General features: G+C 55.1%; 1 long non-coding RNA gene across 1 annotated transcript in view; it reads left to right on the top strand.

The window, feature by feature from the left end:
• Window positions 1–3490: 3490 nt before the first annotated feature.
• Window positions 3491–19703, top strand: part of LOC129023265 (uncharacterized) — a 36278-nt gene continuing 20065 nt past the window's right edge. Inside the window, exon 1 of the long non-coding RNA XR_008496745.2 lies at window positions 3491–3606. This is a non-coding gene — a long non-coding RNA (uncharacterized LOC129023265). The remainder of the gene's footprint in view (window positions 3607–19703) is intronic.

Below are 19703 nucleotides of genomic sequence, written 5' to 3'. Positions count from 1 at the left end.
CAGCCATGGTGCGTCCCCCAGCCTATGCCTCGGGGTCCTGGTTCCATCCCCGCCTCTCCTGTGGGCCGCACTCAGTGCCTTTTCCATTTAACCCGCGCCGTGTGCGGGGCTCGGAGGAGGAGTGGTCGTTATGGGGAGCTGCGGTGCCTTTTCCATCTAACCCGCACCGTGTGCGGGGCTCGGAGGAGGGGTGGTCGTCATGGGGAGCTGCAGCGCGTCCCCTGATGTGGTGTTCACAGGCTCCTAATGAGGCTCTCGGTCTTGTTTATTGCGTTCTTACTGGAAGATTTTTTTTTTCTGAAACGTAGGCCCAGGATGAACTTGAAATATTGAGCTCTGCTTGAAATAAAAATGTCTTGATAATTAGAACCTTTGCCTGAACAGATTCCTGTGGGGCTGTGCTGTGCAGGCTGGTTACGGATGGGGCTCTGCTGCCTAGTGAGTCATTGCTCAAAGGCAAACGGGTCAAGCCACTGAGGAGGGACCCACCAGGCCCCAGACCCGGCAGCCGCCCAATCTGGCCATCCTCGCCATCCCAGCCCCCTCGGGCCGGCCGGAGCCCTTCGCTCAGCTCCATGGCATGGGGGCCTCTTCCTGGGGCACCCCCAGGGTGCCCAGGCCCAGGAGGAGGAGCAGCCACGTGCATGGTGGCCGTACATTGCTTCTTGACCGCGTTCCATTTAAAGTAAAAAGTACCTTGAACAAGTGAGAAACGGCTCGGAAATGTGCCTTGGGAGAGAAAGGTCCTGTTTTAGTCAAAGGACTGCCCCCCATGGGCAAAGGCCAAGAGGTCACAGGGGACCCCGAGACCCTGGCTTCTCACCTGAATCCCAGAGTGGGAACCGGTGACCTGGAGGTGCCGCGTGGCGTCCGCGTTTCTCCCCGTCAAAGATTTGAAACAAGCGTGGCATCAGGATCCAAGGCAGCCTTGTCGTCCTTCACGGCATCCCGTTAAGCACGGATGGCTGAGTGGGGCCGGATTCCGAGCCCTGCACACTCTCACACTCTGGCTTCCTGACCAGGGCAGGGGGAGCTGGTCGAGGGTTCAGCTTTCTCTCTCTCGTCATCCTACTTCTGGGCCAGCAGGATGGGACTGGAACTGTTTTCTGGCTGGCTGAAGGGCTGAAATGATTTAAATTCACACCGAGGACCTGCCGCCTGCACCCCCACTGCCTGGGGCCATCTCCAAGACTGAGGCCTGCAGCCACCTGTACATCCTGGCCAGGGCCTTCTGAGAACCAGAGGGAAGTTGGCCCTCGCTCTATCTCAGCAACCCCGACAGCTGGGCCCTTAGCGCCAGCTGAGCCTGCTCTGGAGGCCTGGTGGTGGGCAGCGGGTGGCTAGAGGCGCAGACAGGAGGGCACGGGGCCAGGGCCGAGTGTGTGTCTTATGGGATGTGCTGTGGATCTCCTTGGGCAGCCCCATCTCTGCCTGGTGGCTGACCATCTGGTTGAAGTGACTCTTGGGGTGTGAGAAGGGCCCCCTCGTCTCTGCAGCCACTGAGGCCGGCCCTCACCAGGGGTCACCCAGGGGTCATCTTCTGGAGCAAGGCTGGCCGGGTGGGCTTCCAGCTGCTTGTCCACCGCCCTGCCCCTTGGGACCAGGGAGATGTCTGCTTGGAGCACATGTGCTGAGATCCCTGAAGACCTTCTGCTCTGAAGATCCCTACATCCCTTCTCTGGGGTGCTGGCCTCGGGAACTGCGAGGCGTCTGGTTGGAGCTGTCGGCTGCAGCCCAGTGCCCCTGGGACTGAGGGAAGTGTGGAGCCTCTTTGTCATCAGGTCTAATTACACAGGCTTTCTTACTCGTAGGTAAAGCCCGCATCTGAATGCAGAGATATTCAACTCCAGCATTCTCCTGGGACCAGCAGCACTGGTTTCCATGCCTTCCTCCACCAGGGTTTTAAATTAAGCTTGATGGAATCGCAGCTGCTGCTTATTCATCTCCCTCGGGCCTTCCCGGGAAATCGGTGGCTCTTAATGAATGCTGAAGCTGACTCAGCAATTTTTTCTTACCTGTGGCTTAAAAAAACGGCCTCAACATTCTGCGTTCTTCCTTTATAAGCGGACTGCCCCATGCCCGACTCTCTCGCAGCTGGAATTCTGCTAGCGCTGTGGTGTGGGTTGAATGTGTCCCCCCAAAAAAGATGTGTGGACTTCCTAGCCCCCCAAGGACCTGTAAAGGTGAACTTATTTGCCAATAGGGTTTTTGCAGTTATAATCAAAGATCTGGGGATGAGATAGTCCTATCCCGGATAGGGTGCGCCTTAAATCCTGTAACCGGTGTCCTCATAAAAAAAAAAAAGGGAGAGAGGTTTGAGGCTCAGGGAGGAGGCCATGCAGACATAGAAGCTCTGATCAGGCCATGCGGCTGTGAACCCGGGAATTCCAGGGATCGTGGGGCCCCCGGAAAATGCAGAGACAGGAAGATCCCTCCCCTGGAGCCTCCAGAGGGAACGTGGCCCCATGGACACCTTGATTTTGGACTTCCGGCCTCCGAACTGTGAGAGAATTTCTGTTGCTTTAAGCCCTCGTTTGTGGCCCTTTGTCACGGAGGCTCCAGGAAATCAGACGGTGGGTCCAGCTTTCCTGGTGAGGGTGCACTCAACCGACAGTGAGGATCTGTGGCAGGAACACAGCTCCCCAGTGTTTGCCCTCTGCCTCCCTGTGGCTTCCCTGTAGCTGGAGGAGGAGCAGAGGGGGTTAACAGCATCCAGTGGGGTGGAGGAGGTGCAGGCTGGGCCCTCAGGGGCAGGGGTCTCAGCGTGGCCCACCCCAGAGGCCATCAGTCTTGGCCCTGCCCTTGGAGCAGGTAGGGGACCGAGGGGAACTGGGCACCCATGGTTCACGTTGTGTGCCAGGGAGGAGATGGCAGAGGGTTCCCCTGGGGTGAGGCTGTGCTGGCCAAGGATGCCTGGAAGGGGGCCTTCAGGGTGGCAGGACCAGCATGGTGGCAGGTAGAGGCCAGGGTGAGGCTGGACTCCAGAGAAAGCCGGGAGAGGCCTTGTGAGGACAGGTGCCAGAGGGCGTGTTTCTCAGGCTCACACTGGTGCTCCGTGGAGAAGAGCAGGGGATAGGTGGAACCGTGTGAGCCTTTGCGGAGGTGACGTCACCGGGTCACTGGCCAGGAGATGGCAGGGGCTGGAGGAAGGGCGGGCCTGAGCCCCATCTGGAGATGGGAAGGATATAACCTGTGGATGGGCTGAGAGGGGCTCTCAGGGAGGGGGATCGCAGGGTCCCGGGGCTCTGGCTGGAGCTTCTGCAGGAGACTGGGCAGGTGCCCAGATCAGGAGCCTGATCTGGGGGGTGTGCTGTGGTCTGGCTATGAGTCCACACCCAAATCTCAGGAGGGTTTATAATTCCCAGTGTTGGAGGCGGGGCCTGGCGGGAGGTGACTGGATCATGGGGGCGGAGTCCCCCTTGCTGTTCTCGTGATAGTGAGTTCCCACGAGATCTGATGGTTTAAACGTGTGAGGTCCTTCCCCCTCCCATTGTGTCTTCCTCTGCTCCGCCATAGTGAGAAGCGCCTGCTTCCCCTTCACCTTCCGCCATGATTGTAAGCTTCCCGAGACCTCCCAGCCATGCTTCCTGTACAGCCTGCAGAACTGTGAGTCCACCAAACCTCTTTTTAAAATAAATTACCCAGTCTCAGCTAGGTCTTTCTAGCAGCGTGAGAACGGACACATAGAGGGTGTGAGAGCCAGAAGACTTGAAGGAGAGGGACGAGCTGGGGCCTGGATGCCCGGGGAGGTGGACCTGGACCAGGACAGGTGTCGGCGGGCAGAGATGGGGCAGAGATGCGGCTGTCTACCCCCGACCGGGGCCGTGCCCTCTCGGGCTCGGTTGAGGAGCTGCTCTTCCTCCAGAATGCGCTCGGACGGAACGTTAGGAAGGCCCTGCTGAGTGGCCCCGACCTCCGCCCCCAGGACTGGCTCCTCCGGCCCTCTGCCCTTTCGGACAGAACAGCTCGTGGCTCTTCCAGGACCTGGGGCTCCATCTTGCTGAGGGGTGCTTTGTTGAGACGCCTTAGGGACGATTCTGATTTTCCCTGGAGCTGTACAATGGCGGTTTATCTTTCAGGGTCCCCTGGGCCTGGGCTCCGAGGCAACCACTTTCCCTGGAGCCCCTGAAGGAGGTTTGGACGCCCGCTGGGCTGCCTGCCTGTGGCGGGGCAGGAATGAGAGCTGGGGCGGCTGGGGCCCCTGGGTGCCTGGTCCTGCTCTGATGACGCCCACCCCTTGAACCCTGACATGGGCACCCAAGGATTCTCCCCACAGGCTCGCAGACTCACCTGATCACCGGGCAAGCGTGGGGCGGGCCTGGGGTTGGCTCTGGGAAGCTCTGGAGCTGTGGACCCTGTGGTAACCTCAGTGCCCATAGCTCACGTCGTGTGCCAGGCAGCAGATGGCGGAGGGTGTCGGGCTTCCCTGGGGTGAGGCTGTGCTGGTCAGGGATGCCTGGAAGGGGGCATTCAGGGTGGCGGGGACAGAGCACGGTGGCAGGTGGAGACCAGGGTGAGGTCCAGGCCCTGCCTCTCCGGGGCTGCAAAGCCAGACTGTCCCAGGCCAGGCCGCAGGGCCCTGGGGGCCTCTGGTGCTTTGTGGCGCACACCTTTGCGGTTTGCAGCGACTCACGCTCGTGCCGTGGGTGGGTTTGCTCTCCTCAGCGGCGCCGTGCTGCGACTCACACCTGCCATGTTACTGGGACATTTGACTTGCTTTTAGTTTTTTCTTCTTATAAACATCTTTGCACATCAGGTGGTTTCTAATTTTTTTTTTTTTTTTAAAGAATGTTCTTCTAGGAAGAGGAGACCAAGACAAAGTGTCTTGAGGTATCTTGGAAAATTGGCTTCTAAAAATTGTGCTTCATCTCCTCAAGGCTCTCTACGGAGCTTCTGACACCAAGCATGTGGTTACGGCTATGAAACCCCAGGGAATCCCATTTCACGTGTCTTGTTTGCTTATTAATATGAAAATTAAATCCCAGAGGAGTATAAATGAGTGGAGGGAAACCCGATGCCATATTTGCCTCAGATCGTTTCTATTTCTTTTTAAAGAAAGCACCGCAGACCTTTCCTCCTAAGACGTGCCTGCCCCTCTCGCTGCCAGGTACCCCATCCTTGGCTCTGCTGCGCGTTCACACGGTACCTGTGCGGCCGTGGGTGACTGGCCATCTTTTGGGTGAATGCTGTTTTAAACTTTGTAAAATGTCATGTGCTACAATTTGGTCTTTTATGTTTTCCAGAACTATCTTTTTGATTCTAGAGATCGGCTTCATTCAGGTTAACCGCAGTTTGTTATTGCACAATATGAAGGCACCAGCGTTAATTTCTGTGCCTTGCAGATGTGCAGGGTTCTCAGTGTTTCTAGTCACAGATGAGGCTGGAGTAGATGTGACGGTGTGTGTCTCACGGAGCTCAGTGGCAGGGTCTCTGGGCAGTCTCCCGAGGTGTCCCCCTCGCAAGCGACCGCAGACCCTGTTGATGTGCAGATTCCGACACTGGTCCCTGGGCCACGCTTTACCCAGCAGAGCTCCAGGGGGTACATCTGGGAGGAAAGTTCCTGGGCTGGAGGTGTGCGTGCTCCCAACGAACACTGCTTGGGTGCTGGCCAGGATCTTGGAGGTCATTGCCCCAGTGGACGCTCAAGCCAGTTGTGTGCAGGTTCCTGGCTCTGTGAATCCTCCCATCACTCCTATGTCACGCTGTGAAAGTTTTCTTAATGTGCATCTCTTTGCGGTTTAATTTTGGATTTTCAGATGAATAGACAGACTGAGACGCTTATATGATTTTTATTTTAGCTATTGGGGTCTCCTCTTCTGCAGTTTGCCTGTTCATCTGGCCAGATTTTAGGGTTGTTTTTCTTTCACTTATTTGTTTGCAGGAATTCCACATGTATCTGTATATTAGTCCTGTTTATGTTGTGTGTATTGCAAAATTTCTCCCAGTCAATGGCTCGTTTTTTAAAACAAATGGCGTGGGTGGTTGTCAGAAAAAAACTTCAAATGTAGAGTTAGAGGTATGGAATCTTTTTCTCTAGGATTTTTTATTTGTTTTGTTTGAAGAAATCCTTCCCTATCTCATGATTTAAGATATTCTCTTACTAGTCTTAAAGATTTCTTTGATACGCAGAATTTAATTCTGTGTACAGGAGGAGGCAGAGATCTGCTTTTTAACTTTACTGTTTGCTGAGCCTCAGCGCCCCATCCCCTGAGCCCGACGCCATCACGTCTGCATCTCAGATGAGTGCTGAGCTGCCTCTGGGCTCTCATTCCTAGCACCTGACCGAAGGTGGTTAGTTCTGCTAATTGTTCAAGTAGTTCTGGTAATTTGGATTGTTTATACAGATCATTACAGCACCTGAAAGCATTTTTTTTTTCTTTTTTTAATTCTTATACCTCTCAGTTACTTTACTTTTCTAACTGTCTTGGCTATGGCACCCAGCAAACGTTATAGGATAGAGAGAGGGAGAATCTCATCGTGTTTCTGATTTTTATGGAAATTCTTACAAAATTTCTCTAGCAAGCAAGCAGTTTGCTCCAGGTTTTGGTAGTTCTTCTGTGTCCATTTAGGCAATGTCTTTCTGTTTCTAGCTTGCTAAGAGGTTTTCCTAATTGGTGGTTGTGGAAACATTGTTTATGCCCCCCTTTTTTTCTTCCAATCTGTTGAGCTTGTGGGGCAGGCCGGGTTTCCATTAGCAACCAGACAGCCAGTTTCCACTAACCCTTTACTATAATTCTGACAAACGCATAAGCTGAACATTAAGGAACTGGAGAAGCTGGCGCCTGAGTGTGGGGGCTGCAATGCCACAACAAACCCATTAAGACCCTGCCTGGGTTTTCTCAAACGCTGAAGTCTGATCCAATAATAAAAGCATCATTGGGCTGGGTGTGGTGGCTCACACCTGTAATCCCAGCACTTTGGGAGGCAGAGGCAGGCAGATCACCAAATCAAGAGATCAAGACCAGCCTGGCCAACATGGTGAAATCCCGTCTCTACTAAGAATACAAAAATTAGCTGGGCACGGTGGTGTGCGCCTGTAATCCCAACTTGGGAGGCTGAGGCAGGAGAATCACTTGAACCCAGAAGGCAGAGGTCGCAGTGAGCCGAGATCGCGCCATTGCAGTCCAGTCTGGGTGACAGAGCAAGACTCCATCTGGGGGTTGGGGGCGGGAAGGCATGCTTACACATACACCTCCTACCAGAGCCCACTTAAGACTGAGAAACTTTCCAAGGCTCTAGAGAAAGCTTTTCAGACCCCAGACCCTCGCTAAAGATGAGATAGAGATCGAAAGAAACAGTCCTGCTGGCAGGTGCAACCCCACACACAGCATGGATCTCAGAGTGTATACAAGCTCTGGAGAGAAACTTGTCACTTGGAGTTGGTCTGGTGAGCTACTCCAACCTCCTCCCTGTACCTGACTGCTGAAATAAACTCCCTCCTTTCTCAGTCTGTCTGCATCTCGTTATTGGACCTCGAGAACAAGCAGCCAGGCCTCGTGCAGCTGAAAACACTTGGACAGACGGTCTCTTTCATCTGCTACTGTAGTGGAATATTCCTATAGGTTTTCTGGCACAAGGGCAAAGCCTTCTGATTTTTTTTTTTTTTTTGAGACAGAGTCTTGCTCTGTCACCTAGGCTGGAGTGCAATGGCGCAATCTTGGCTCACTGCAACCTCCACCTCCTGGGTTCAAGCAGTTCTCCTGCCTCAGCCTCCTGAGTAGCAGGGATTACAGGCGTGCACCACCATGCCTGGCTAATTTTTGTATTTTTGGTAGAGATGGGGTTTCGCCATGTTGCCCAGGCTGGTCTCGAACTCTTGACCTCAGGTAATCCACCTGCTTCGGCCTCCCAAAGTGCTTGAATTACAGGTGTGAGCCGCCACACCTGGCCAGATTTTTAAATAATTCCATTTGCTAACAATTGACTTAGTATTTTTCCCACTTTGGGTCTCCATTTGGTGAGAATCTCCTGTGATTCTCTTCTCTTCATTGTTGTTATTTCGTATTTCACATGCTGTTTTCTTCTCTTTCTCTCAAAATGGCTTTTATTTTTTATTTTTTATTTTTTTTGGAATCTTGCTCTGTAGCCAGGCTGGAATGCAGTGGTGCCATCTCAGCTCACCACAACCTCTGCCTCCCAGGTTCAAGAGATTCTCCTGCCTCAGCCTCCCTAGTAGCTGGGACTACAGGTGCACGCTATCACGGCCAGCTAATTTTTATATTTTTAGTAGAGACAGGGTTTCATTATGTTGGCCAGGATGGTCTCGAACTCTTGACCTCGTAATCCACCTGCCTTGGCTTCCCAGAGTGCTGGGATTATAGGAAGTGGGGGCCACCGCGCCCAGCCTCAAAATGGTCTTTTTATCTTTGATTTTTAGAACTTGGCTACGACGTATCCAGGACTGTTTCTTTCCCCTGTTTATCCTGCTTGGGGTTTGTTGAACTTTTTGCGTCTGTAAGTTAACATTTTCCACCAAATTCTGGAAGTTTTTGGCCACTGTATGGACCTGGCCAATGCATGCCCTTCTCGCTCCACTCCTGTAACGGCCATCGTCCACACGCAGGGCCACTGGCTCTTGGCCCTCAGGTCTCTGAGGCTTGGCTCATTTTTCTTCAACCTCTGCATTTTGCTTTTGTTTTTGAGACAGGGTCTCACTCTGTCATCCAGGCTGGAGTGCAGTGTTGTGATCATGACTCACTGCAGCTTCGACCTCTCAGGCTCAAGCAATCCTCCTACCTCAGCTTCCCAAGTAGCTGGTACTACAAGTGTGCACCTTCACGCCCAGCCATTTTTTTTTTTTTTGTATTTTTTGTAGAGGTGGGGTCTCACTATGTTGCCCAGGCTGGTCTCCAGCTCCTGGGCTCAAGCGATCTGCCTGCCTTGGTCTCCCAAAGTGCTAGGATGACAGGCGCGAGCCACTGTGTCCAGCCTTCTCTTCATTTTGAATCCGGCAAATTCTATTGCTGTGTTCTCAAGTTTATTTTCCTTGGCCACCTCCAAAGTGATGTCAAGGCTGTCTAGTAAATTTCTGCTTCATTTATTGCAGTTTCCACTTCTAGAATTGCCGTCTGTTTTCTCTAGTTTTCACTTCTCTCTTGAGATTTCCCATTTATTCATTGATATAATATTTTTCTGTACTTATACATATTTTATTATTTGGATATACTTTATTTATTTTTTATTTTTATTTTTTTTAAGATAGTTTTTGTCTGTCGCCCAGGCTGGAAGGCAATGACGCGATGTCAGCTTACTGAAACCCCTGCCTCCTGGGTTCAAGAAATTCTTGTGCTTCAGCCTCCCAAGTAGCTGGGATTACAGGCGCCCGCCACCACCCCCAGCTAATTTTTGTATTTTTAGTAGAGACAGGGTTTCGCCATGTTGGCCAGGCTGGTCTCGAACTCCTGACCTCAACTGATCCACTCACCTCAACCTCCCAAAGTGCTGGATTACAGGCGTGAGCCACCGCGCCAGTCACCTTATTTTAGTTTTTTAAGAACGTATTTATAACGGTTGCTTTGATGGTTTCTTTTGCTAAATTCACCATTTGGGTCCACTTGAAGTCAGTGTCTATCAGCTGCCTTTTTTCCTGACTGTGGGTGAGCACTTCCTGTTGTCTGACAATTTTGGGGTGAAAAGCTGATGTTGTAGGGAATGCGTTTTAGTGACTCTGAATTTCCTTGTGTTTTTCTGGGGGTTGTTTTTCGTTTTGCTCGGGAGGTGGTGAGCTGTTCTGGATTTGCTCTGCAGACTTGGTGTTCCTGGCTCCAGGGGGCCGTTTCATCCCTGCTCGGCCTTGGTGGCTCCTTGGGGCTGCCCTTCTTCTTTAGCCTGGCTCCTGATGTTCTCCTCGCTGCCTGTGAAATTGGGCAGACATGGGCCTAGCCTTCCCACTGGATTCTTCATGCCTGTGGTTTCTGCTTTCTCAGCGTCTCAGCCAGGGGATGTGCTTGGTTCAACACAGCAGCTGACTCGCGGGTCCGGCCTGTGGGGCTCTCCTCCCGGGAATGAGCTTCTCCTGGCCTCGCCTGCGTTGCCGCCGGCCCCAGGTGTCTTCCCTACAGTGCAGCTGTGGGTCGGGCTGGGTTTATGCCCAGAATTTGGATCTCACTCTGCGTCTCCCTAGGTGTTCCTCACCACGCTCCTGCACTCTGACTGCTCACCTCTGACTCCTTCACCCAGAAAGGTTGTGGTTTTCCTCCGCCCTTCTCCACACACAGAGCCGCGGGGCTGGTGGCACCCTCTTTACAGCGGACGCTCGTCCGAATGGACTCCTCTGGCCACCTGTGTGCACTGGGAGCCCCCGTGTCGTTCAGTCTGTTTAATCCCCTTTCTAGGATTGTTGTCTAGGAAAGGGCCGTGCGTGCGTCTCACTTGCCTGCTCTTATTTGGAGTAGTCCCAGCACTGTGTTTAGTTTTTGTGGGACAAGGTTCTTCCCCATTCATTTTTTCCAAAGCATTCTCAATGACTTCAGTGTATTTTTTTGAGGTTCAAATTCACTGTTGTGTGGAACTGCATTAACATGAAGGCGTTCGAGTCCGCCTCAGTGCCTCCAGAGCACTGCTTGTGTGATGGTTCGTGGCCCTTCCCTTTAGTCTGGTGGAAGGCCTTGGTGTGTCCAAGAGCCTGAGTTTCTTTAGTGAGGTAGACAGTGTAGCTCTGCGTTAAAGCAAATCAGTTGGGGGAAAAGACTATTGGTATTTGCATTGGGCTTTGTTAACTTATCCTTGAGCTGAGAGTACATTTCCCATCACATTATCTAAGACAACTACAAAGATGCTTACTCTGGATCAATTTCATCCTGGAGTGGCATCCACTTAACACCAGGGGCCCCCGTGCTTTTAGCTGAATAAAGGTCAAACCGTCAGGCGTCTGGATGGACAGCTCATTCATCACTCGGAGACAGACGTGCCCAGCGCTGGCCTCCGTGCCGTGCGGGAGGGCCACACAACAAAAGGTTAATGGATGCGAGGAACGGGATTTCACTCGATGAGCACATAATGATGCCTCAGTGCGGTATTTCCATTTTTATTCAGTTTAGAGGATGGATATTTGCGATTCTCAGCTCTAATTACCCCATTTAGGATGTTCGCCTGGGAAACCGTGTCTTGCAGGGGTCAAGACCACCCTTTGCAAGAAATCTTCTCCCCGATTATCTGCAGAAGTAGAAAAAGTGTCCCTGATGGAAACTAAGATGGTAAATTAACAGATGACAGGCCCCTTTCCAATAAATCCCAATAAATCATGTGCATTTTAATCAGCTCCTGTCTCCCATGATGGGGAGAGAAGGTGGCAGGTGACTCTCTCGGCTGCCTGTTCCCCAGTGCCCTCCCTGGCTGTGCCTGGGGTCACCAGCGACTGAGTTTGGTGTGATTAATTAAACCCGCTGCTTTGCTGCCGTGCCCTCCGACCCAAGGAGCAGATGTTGGGGACTCCATGGGTCAGCGCGTCATGGATGGGGTGGCCGGGAGGCGTGCGTGCTGTCTACTTGCAGTGGATGAAGACGGGGAAGTTTTCAGGGACTGGAGGGGCCATGGCCAAGGGGCTCAGTGCAGTCTTGGGTGTCCCCAGCTGCTGGGAGAGTTTTATTTATTTATTTATTTTTGAGACAGAGTCTTGCCTGTCGCCCAGGCTGGAGTGCAATGGTGTGATCTCGGCTCACTGCAACCTCTGCCTCCCAGGTTCAAGCTATTCTTCTGTCTCAGCCTCCCAAGCAGCTGAGATTACAGGTGCCCACTACCATGCCCAGCAAATTTTTTGTATTTTTAGTAGAAATGGGGTTTCACTGTGTTGGCCAGGCTGGTCTCGAACTCCTGACCTCAGGTGATCCACCCGCCTCAGCCTCCCAAAGTGCTGGGATGACAGGTGTGAGCCACTGCACCTGGTTGAGTTCTGAGAGGGATGTTCTGGACACAGCTCATGATGTCCAGGGGCAGGAAATGCAGACTCCCTGGGGTGGGAAACGCAGACTCCCTGGGGGGCAGGACACGCGGACTCCCGGGGGTGGGACATGCGGACTCGCAGGGGCGGGAAATGCAGACTCCAAGGGGCTGATGGACACACTGTGTCCCTGTTTCTGTACTGGGGCTGAGTGCTCATTGGAGAAGCCCCCTCACCCCAAGGGGGAACAGCATCCTACAGACACCCCTCATCCTACCCCAGGCGTATCCCGTGGAAACTCAGGGCAGTGAGCCTGTTTCAGACAACACTTTGCAGGGGTCTTCCGTGACCCTGAAGTCTGAGGCCTCTGCAGATCTGGAGAGGATCAGGGTGGGAGCTCCCCTCCATGTGGGTCCCTCTTGGAGCCCTCAGTCATCCAGCCTGTAAGATGGCCTTGGCCTCCTACACCTCTGTGGCCATGCCTGGCTCGGAAGGGTGTCCAGTCTCCTCTTAATGAAGCCGTCAGCGAGGGGTTCTTCTCGGGATGAGCTGCACCCAGGCTACGGCTCGGCCACGGTAATGGTGTTTCTGTAGCTGAGCCTACGCGGGAGGAGCAAAGTGCCCGACGACATCCCTGAACGCTGACCGGAGGGTCTGGGGGCTGGGCAGGCACTCCTGAGCGGCCGTGGCTTCTGGGCTGGTTACTCATGGGGCCCTCACAAGAGTTGGAGAGGCTCCAGGGAGGCAGGCGCAGGCTGGGCCGGTTACTTGTGGGTTCACCGTGGGGCCCTCACAGGAGTTGGGTGGGCTCGGGCCGCATAGATGGGCTGCCCTCCCAGGGGCTGTGGGGGCTCCAGGGCCTTGCGGAAAGGTTTGTTCCCCAACACTACCATCCACCTCTTTCTATCAAATGGGCCCCTCTGGCTCAGCAAAGTAGGTGGGCACCATCCTCAATCTGAAAGGGGCGGGCAAGGGAAAGGCTGAAAGTGACCAACTGTCCTGGAAAGGTGTCCTCATGGGCCCACTGCACCTGCCTGCCCTGCCGCCTGGGGGAGCCCTGGGGTTGGCTGCAGGGAAAGCAAAGTATGTTTCTCAGCCCTTTTTATTTGCTGATGCAGACTCGCCTGTCTCAGGAGGCAGCTGTGTGGACTGGGAGTTGATGATGCTTCCCACCTCCCCGGGCCCTCTGGGTTGGGACCCCCCTGTGTTGGGGAGGGAGGAGACCTGTCCCCCCTCCTGTCACTTCCTTCTATAGGGCCTGCAGTGTGTGTAGCTGGTGAGATTCACAACCCGGTTTTCCTGCATGAGAGACCCTCTGACGCATACTTCTCACTCTGTCCTTAGTGCAAGTCCCTGGGGCACAGCAGCCCCTTCAGGGTCTGGTTACACTGCAGGCTGGGAGGACACGCAGAGTGGGTGTGGCTCCGAGTGGAGGGGTGGAGGTCGGGTTGCTGCACACACTCACTCCAGCGGAGTCCAAGGTGGGGCTCTGTCACCTCTTGTCCCCCTCCCAACCCAGCTCCCACGCCGTCTGTCTCCCGGCCCCAGCTCACATCCCAAGGCTCCTGGACGCCACCTCTCATTCCTACAATGAGAGATCTGGGCTTGAATCCTGCCTCTGCCTCCTTTCAGCTCTCTGGGTTGTGTCTCTTTCTACCTTGGAGCTTCCAGGGCCCCTGTACTACCCCCTGTAGGGTACGCAGGTGGGAGGATGGCACAGGAGGGGCTCTGTGAATGTGCCCTGTGCCCCCGGGCCCCAGCCTCCTCTGCTCCCTCTGGGCCCTCTCCCTGAGGTTGTGCATGGTCCAGTCCAGCACCCGTCTGCCCCACTCACGGGGACTTGGGGGTGGGGCCTGCGTCAACTGGAAACTCCCTTCATGGAGGACTGGCTCCCCTGTCCCTCCCACACCTGGGGGGCCTGGTGTCACAGGGGTGAGGCTCTCGTCTCCCTGCCCCGGGGCTCATTCTCTGAATTCAGGATGACTCAGTTTGTAGAGCCACTTGGCAAGGGGAGGTCAAGATGCAGAACTTACAGTGTCTCCCTCCCTCCCTCTTTCTTTCTTTTGTTCTGTAAAATTCCTCGAAGCACCCTCAATTCAGTCCTCTCTGTTGTTTGGAAGATGATCCGAGTTCTTTGTTCCGTGTTGGATATGAGCACACACCTGGCTGGCAGATGCTGTTGGACTTACCTCCTAGGGCCACGTGGCTGGGGTGTGAGGGCATGGGGCCGGCCTCATCTGTGCACACGGGACGGTGATCCCATCCCCCAAGACACCACCTGGAGGGGACAGGACAGCTAGAAGTGGCCTCACAAACACAGCGTGACCACCGTACCCAGCTACAGGGCCTGGGGCATGCAGGAGTAGGGAAGGGCAGGGGGATAAGAGTCCATGGACCTGGATTCAACCCTCATCCAGGACAGGAGCCTCTGGGTGTGGCTTTGACATGGGACCTAGGACAAGAGCAATGGCTTCCCCAGGCCATGGTGGGCACTTGTGGGTTCCGTGCTGTGCTGGGCTGGCGTGGGACTCCTCTACTTCCCATCAAGCTTGGGCAGCTCCAGTGAGCTCAGTGGACCTGGTCATCAGCCCCATGTTACCAACTCTTCTCCTGCCATCGTGGTCCTGGGGGCGAGGCTCTCATGTTCCCTCCACCCCAGACCGAATGGATTGTCCCAGAAATGCTGTTAGTCCAAACACATTTATTTCACGCATTAGGTTGAGAAAGTTTGGTCTGTGCTTGCTTCATCCATCTGATAATAAATATTCCTAATGTATTCCTACCTGACACTTGAGCAGGTTCGGAGCAGGGTTCATTACGGCTGTGTCCCTTCCAGCGTCCCTCACCATGACATCTTGGCACCGCTGGTTTATTTCCTGTGGACCGCTGGTTTATTTTTGTTTGTGGACCCTGCCTCCGTGACCAGGGCCTGATTCAAGGCGCTGCAGATGGGGTCCATCTGCTCTTTCCAGGGGGGCCCTGGTGGGGCTGTCCACAGCGGGTGGCACTGCAGATTTGAAAAATAACCAGGAGAATATTGGGCTGCCCTCTCTTTCCCCTAGCACATTTTTAAAGCACTGTCACTCTCCCCTTTTGTTTTGGGAGGAGAGGTTCTAGGCATCAAGGCTAGGTGTTTCTCTGCTCTAGAAATTCCTTGATCTTCTAGGTTAATGGAGAGGTTTGACAGCAATATCAGAGACCAGCTGACCTCGGGCCGCTCCTCTGCCACACGCTGCTCTCTGGGTTTACAAGCACTATGTCACTTCATCCTCTACTAGCCCTGATAGCACCACATCCCCCAACTGTCCTCCATCCCTCATTGCCCATGGACCATCCACTATCCACCTGTCGTTCCATCTACCCATCCATCATCCACTCACCTACTCATCATTCCATCCACCATCCCCCATCTACTATGCACCCATCCACCATACACCATCCACTATCACTCGTCATTACATCTACCCAACCACCATCCACCATCTACCGTCCACCCATCATTTCATTTAACAATCCACCATCCACCCATCTACCCATAATTCCATCTATCCATCCACTATCCACCATCCACCCATCATTCCATCTACCCATCCACCATCCACCCATCCACCATCCACCTATCATTCCATCTACCCACCCACCATCCACCCATCATTCCATCTACCCATCCACCATCCATTATCCACCCATCATTCCATCCACCCATCCACCTATCATTCCATCTACCCACCCACCATCCACCCATCATTCCATCTACCCATCCACCATCCATTATCCACCCATCATTCCATCCACCCATCCACCATCCACCTATCATTCCATCTACTCATCCACCATCCATGATCCACCCGTCATTCCATCCAGCCATCCACCATCCACCTATCATTCCATCTACTCATCCAACATCCACTGTCTACCTATCCACCTGTCATTCTATCTATCCATCTACCATCTACCATCCATCGGCAGAAGGTCAGGAGGGCTGTGAGCTCAGGGCTGGGCTGTGGGTGCAGGGACTGCCCATGATGAGGTCTCTTCGATGACCAGGGCCTCGGGTGGCCGAGGTTGACTGGAGTGGGCAGAGTCAGAAAAGCTTCAAACCCCACAGAATGCCTGGCTCGCTCTCCGCCCACACGGCCCCCCTGGCCCCCATGGTGGTCACCACCCTCCGTCCCCACACCCACCGACCCACCCCCATCTCCAGACCCACAGTCTGTATGCTTGTCCAGGCATCCAGCTGGGCTGGGTGGGCAGAGGGGTCAATGCTGGGGGTCAGGGTGAGCAGGGGATGCACTTTGGCCCTGGAGGACAGGGCTTGTCGGGGACCCAGTAGGTGCCCAGGGGCCAGGTCTGGTGGCCTCTGTGGGAGTTCCATGGGTGGAGGGAGGTGAGCATGAAGGCTGTGGGGCATCCCACCAGGCAAGGCCGTTTCTGGAACCTTCTGGAAGCTCTGGGCCTTAGGATGGGGTGGGGGGCAGGTGTGTGGCTGCAGCAGGTGGAAATAGGACCCGGGTTCCTGTAAATCAAATGAGTGGCGGCATTGCTGGTCAAACCCAGTTCTAGAGCAAATTACCCAGAGCTACAGATGCAGTGGGAGAAGCCGAGGGCCTGGCTGGGACACTGGCCCTGCTGGATGCCCTGCACAGCGCGGAAGCAGCCTGGAAGGACAGACGGCCTGGGACGCGTCTGCAGCCAGGTGAGTGACTGGCCCTGCTGGATGCCTTGCGCAGCGTGGACACAGCCTGGAAGGAGAGATAGCCTGGGACATGCGTCAGCAGCCGGTTGAGTGACTGGCAGTGCTGCCCACGCCTTTGGCTGGGTCACAGGGACCCCTGCTCACCCCAGCTACCCAGCTGGGAGCTTCCGCACCAGCCTGAGCTGTGTGAATGGCCTGGAAGGGAATTGGGCCTGGCTCTTGGCTTCATTCATTTCTCAAATGCTTTGCTCACCAAGCAAATATGGCTGCCTGCCTCCCCATTTCAGCTGTGCAAGGATTTGATTTAGAATTCCAGCAGCAGGAAATCAGAGATGAGTCTGAGAACAAGGGGGTGTTGACGTTGGGCTGGGCAAGCCCCTCGGGGTGGGGGGGCGTGTGGGTGCCCAGTGCTGCCAGGGGGAGGAACTCACACCTGGGTCAGACTGTGTGTCCAGGGGGTACTGTCTTCTTCCTGTGGAGCTCCAGAACCTGGGAACTGGGGCAGGGCCACTATGGGCCACTCCTCTGCTGTTTGGGTAGGGAAAATGAGGCCCTGAGAGATGGTGGTCTGCTCCCTAGCCGGCGTCCACTCAGGCTCTTTGGCACTGAGTGGGAGGGCCTGCCTTTTGTGGCTTGAGCCTCTAGGAGGCTTGGTGGGCCTCTCAGGGAAGCCTGGATCGGCAGGCAGGAGGGACCATTGCCTGTGGGAGGCGGGACCCAGGGCTGTCTGTCCAGGCCCGGCCACAGGGTTTGCTGACCTCTCCCGAGGACACTGTCCCCGTGGGAGGGGCGTGGCCAGCTGGGGTCAGAACCACAGCTGGGGGGTGGGTGCGGCTGCTCCAGACTCCCTGCTAGGCAAGCATTGGTGATGCTTTGATGAGGATTAGAGGCCTAGCAGCTCAGGCCCTTGAGCAGGGTGCTCAAGCTCTGTGTGCCTCAGTTTCCTCTCCTGATGTCCTGGTACCTGGGAGTCGCTAGTCATGGGTGCATGGGGACTGATGGAGACAGACAGATGAGGAGCCTGTGCTGGGGTGATGGAGGAGTTGGCAGAGGGGACCCCTCAGTTCAGCCCCTATGTGGTGTAAATGCAGAGCCCAGGCTCAGGGGATGGCCACCTGCCAGCACTTTCTGTAAATGCCCTGAGTCAGTCACTCACGCTCGGCCCAGGGGCAGGCGGCACATCCTCATGTACTGTCAGCACCGCGAGGGAACTCGGGCACCACTAGATGCACAGCCCTGGCTTCCCTGGGAGCTCAGGTTCCAGACACCAGACAAGGGGGTGCTGAGATCCAGCTGGGCTGGCTCTATAGGAGGCCGGAGGGCAGCGAGTCTCAGAACTCCACACTGAGGTGTTCACACCACTGGGCAGATCTACTGAAACCATCAACCTCCCCTAAAAACGGGGTCCTGTTTACTCCTCGGGCCCTTCCCTCCTGTCCCTGCCTCTTGTGCAGGTGACACCCCTCCACACACAGGGCCACCTGTGCTGTCCAGGGGCCTATCTGGGGAGAAGGTGCTGGGCGACTCTCGAGGCCAGACCTCAGGCCTGTGTCCAGTCGGCTGTCTTGTGATGGGGGCTGAGTGCTGGCCCTGGAGACCCCCTGGACCCACAGACAGCGGTGGGCTGCCCAACCCCTCCTGAGGCCCTTGAGCCTATGCGCCTGGGCTGAGTCTCAGCTGGGCCCAGGGGAGCTGGATCCTACTCGCCTAGGGGAGGTTTCCAAGTGGCAGGTGGACCCCCACCAGGTAACACAATCGCACCAAGGGATTGAGAGCAAGGTGCTGGCCTTGAGCAAATATGAGCTTAAAACGTGACCATCCTTGTGTATGTGTTTAAAACGCCACCATCCTTGTGTATGTGTATAAAACGCCACCATCCTTTCGCTCAGATGGCACTGTCCTGTCTGATCGCCTCCCTTCCCCCAGCATGCGAGGTCATTTCAAGAAACTGGATTTGAGGCTCACATTCCAGGCGTGCGCCATTGCCTGGGTGAGGGTGAGCCCAGGAGGGAGGAGCGTGTCCTCCCCGCAACATCTACACCGATTATTTTACCTGATTGGATTCCTGGGCCTGCGATGGGGCTTCTCGCTGTAGTGTAGTTGCAGGAACGCCTGGGGACCCTATGTGGATAGATCAGACACGGAGCAAAATACATTTTCAAAATTAGGGTAATAAGGCCTTCCAGTCCCACTCAGCAGAAGAGGAGAGGAAGAGAGGCTCCGTCTGGCTTTGACTGTCACCCAGCCAGTCCTGTGTTTAGGAGCGTCACAGAGGGACAGCACGGGTGCACCTTTTCTGCTTGCCGACTGTGGGGCCAGGGCCCTCTGGGGGCCCCAGGAGGTCCCTACTGGACCCTCTGGCCACGATAGAGGAGTCTGGATGCTCCTCTCCAGGGCAGACGAAGTCTCTTCTGAAAGGCGGTTGTTTGCATTTCAGGTGGGATTTCCTGGGGACACCGGAGCAGACATGATGACGGTGCCCTTGTCCCTGGGGTGTCTGTGGGCAGGCCCCAGCTGCAGCTCCCACACACGTCTGCACCGTCCTGCTCCCGAGCACAGGGTCAAGAAACAGGAGGGTGTGGGCTCTGTCCTGGATCAGCAGGTGCTGATGGGGGCTTCTGTGGGCAGGCGCCTTGCAGGCCCATGGTCGGGTGCAACCGCCAATGCCAATTGATGGACCAATCCAAGATGCATCTTTCTCTGACCAAGATATGGGCTGGGCCAGGGAGGTGCCGGCCCGTGGAGGCTGGGGGTGAGCCTGGGTGCCTTCGGCTCCTCCTGCAGTTTGTGGCCTGGCCTTGGCTCTCTCATCCAACCTTGAGATGTCCTTATCCGGGGCGGGGCTGGAGGAGCTTGTGATGCTGCTCCGGTGCCTTGTGCGTGTTGGGACCACTCCGCGTCCTGTCAAGTCGATGGTGGGTGCCTTCGCGCTCCCAGCTCTGCAGGTCAGGAGCTCCACACCTGCTGGCCAGAGTTGGCAGAACTGGAGGCCTTGGCTGGCCCACATCCCCTGCCAGGCTCCCGACACTGCCATTGGACCCTGGCAGCCTGAAGCCGGTGGCTGTGGGAGAAACTCTCTTCTTAAACACAGGTGTGACCCGAGTGTCCTGGCCTGGCCTGCAGCATCAG

The sequence above is a fragment of the Pongo pygmaeus genome, chromosome 23, assembly GCF_028885625.2.
Source record: "Pongo pygmaeus isolate AG05252 chromosome 23, NHGRI_mPonPyg2-v2.0_pri, whole genome shotgun sequence".
In the NCBI taxonomy this organism is placed as follows: domain Eukaryota; kingdom Metazoa; phylum Chordata; class Mammalia; order Primates; family Hominidae; genus Pongo; species Pongo pygmaeus.
Note: the sequence above shows the minus strand (reverse complement) of the source record. Positions and strands in the feature narration are given on the sequence as shown.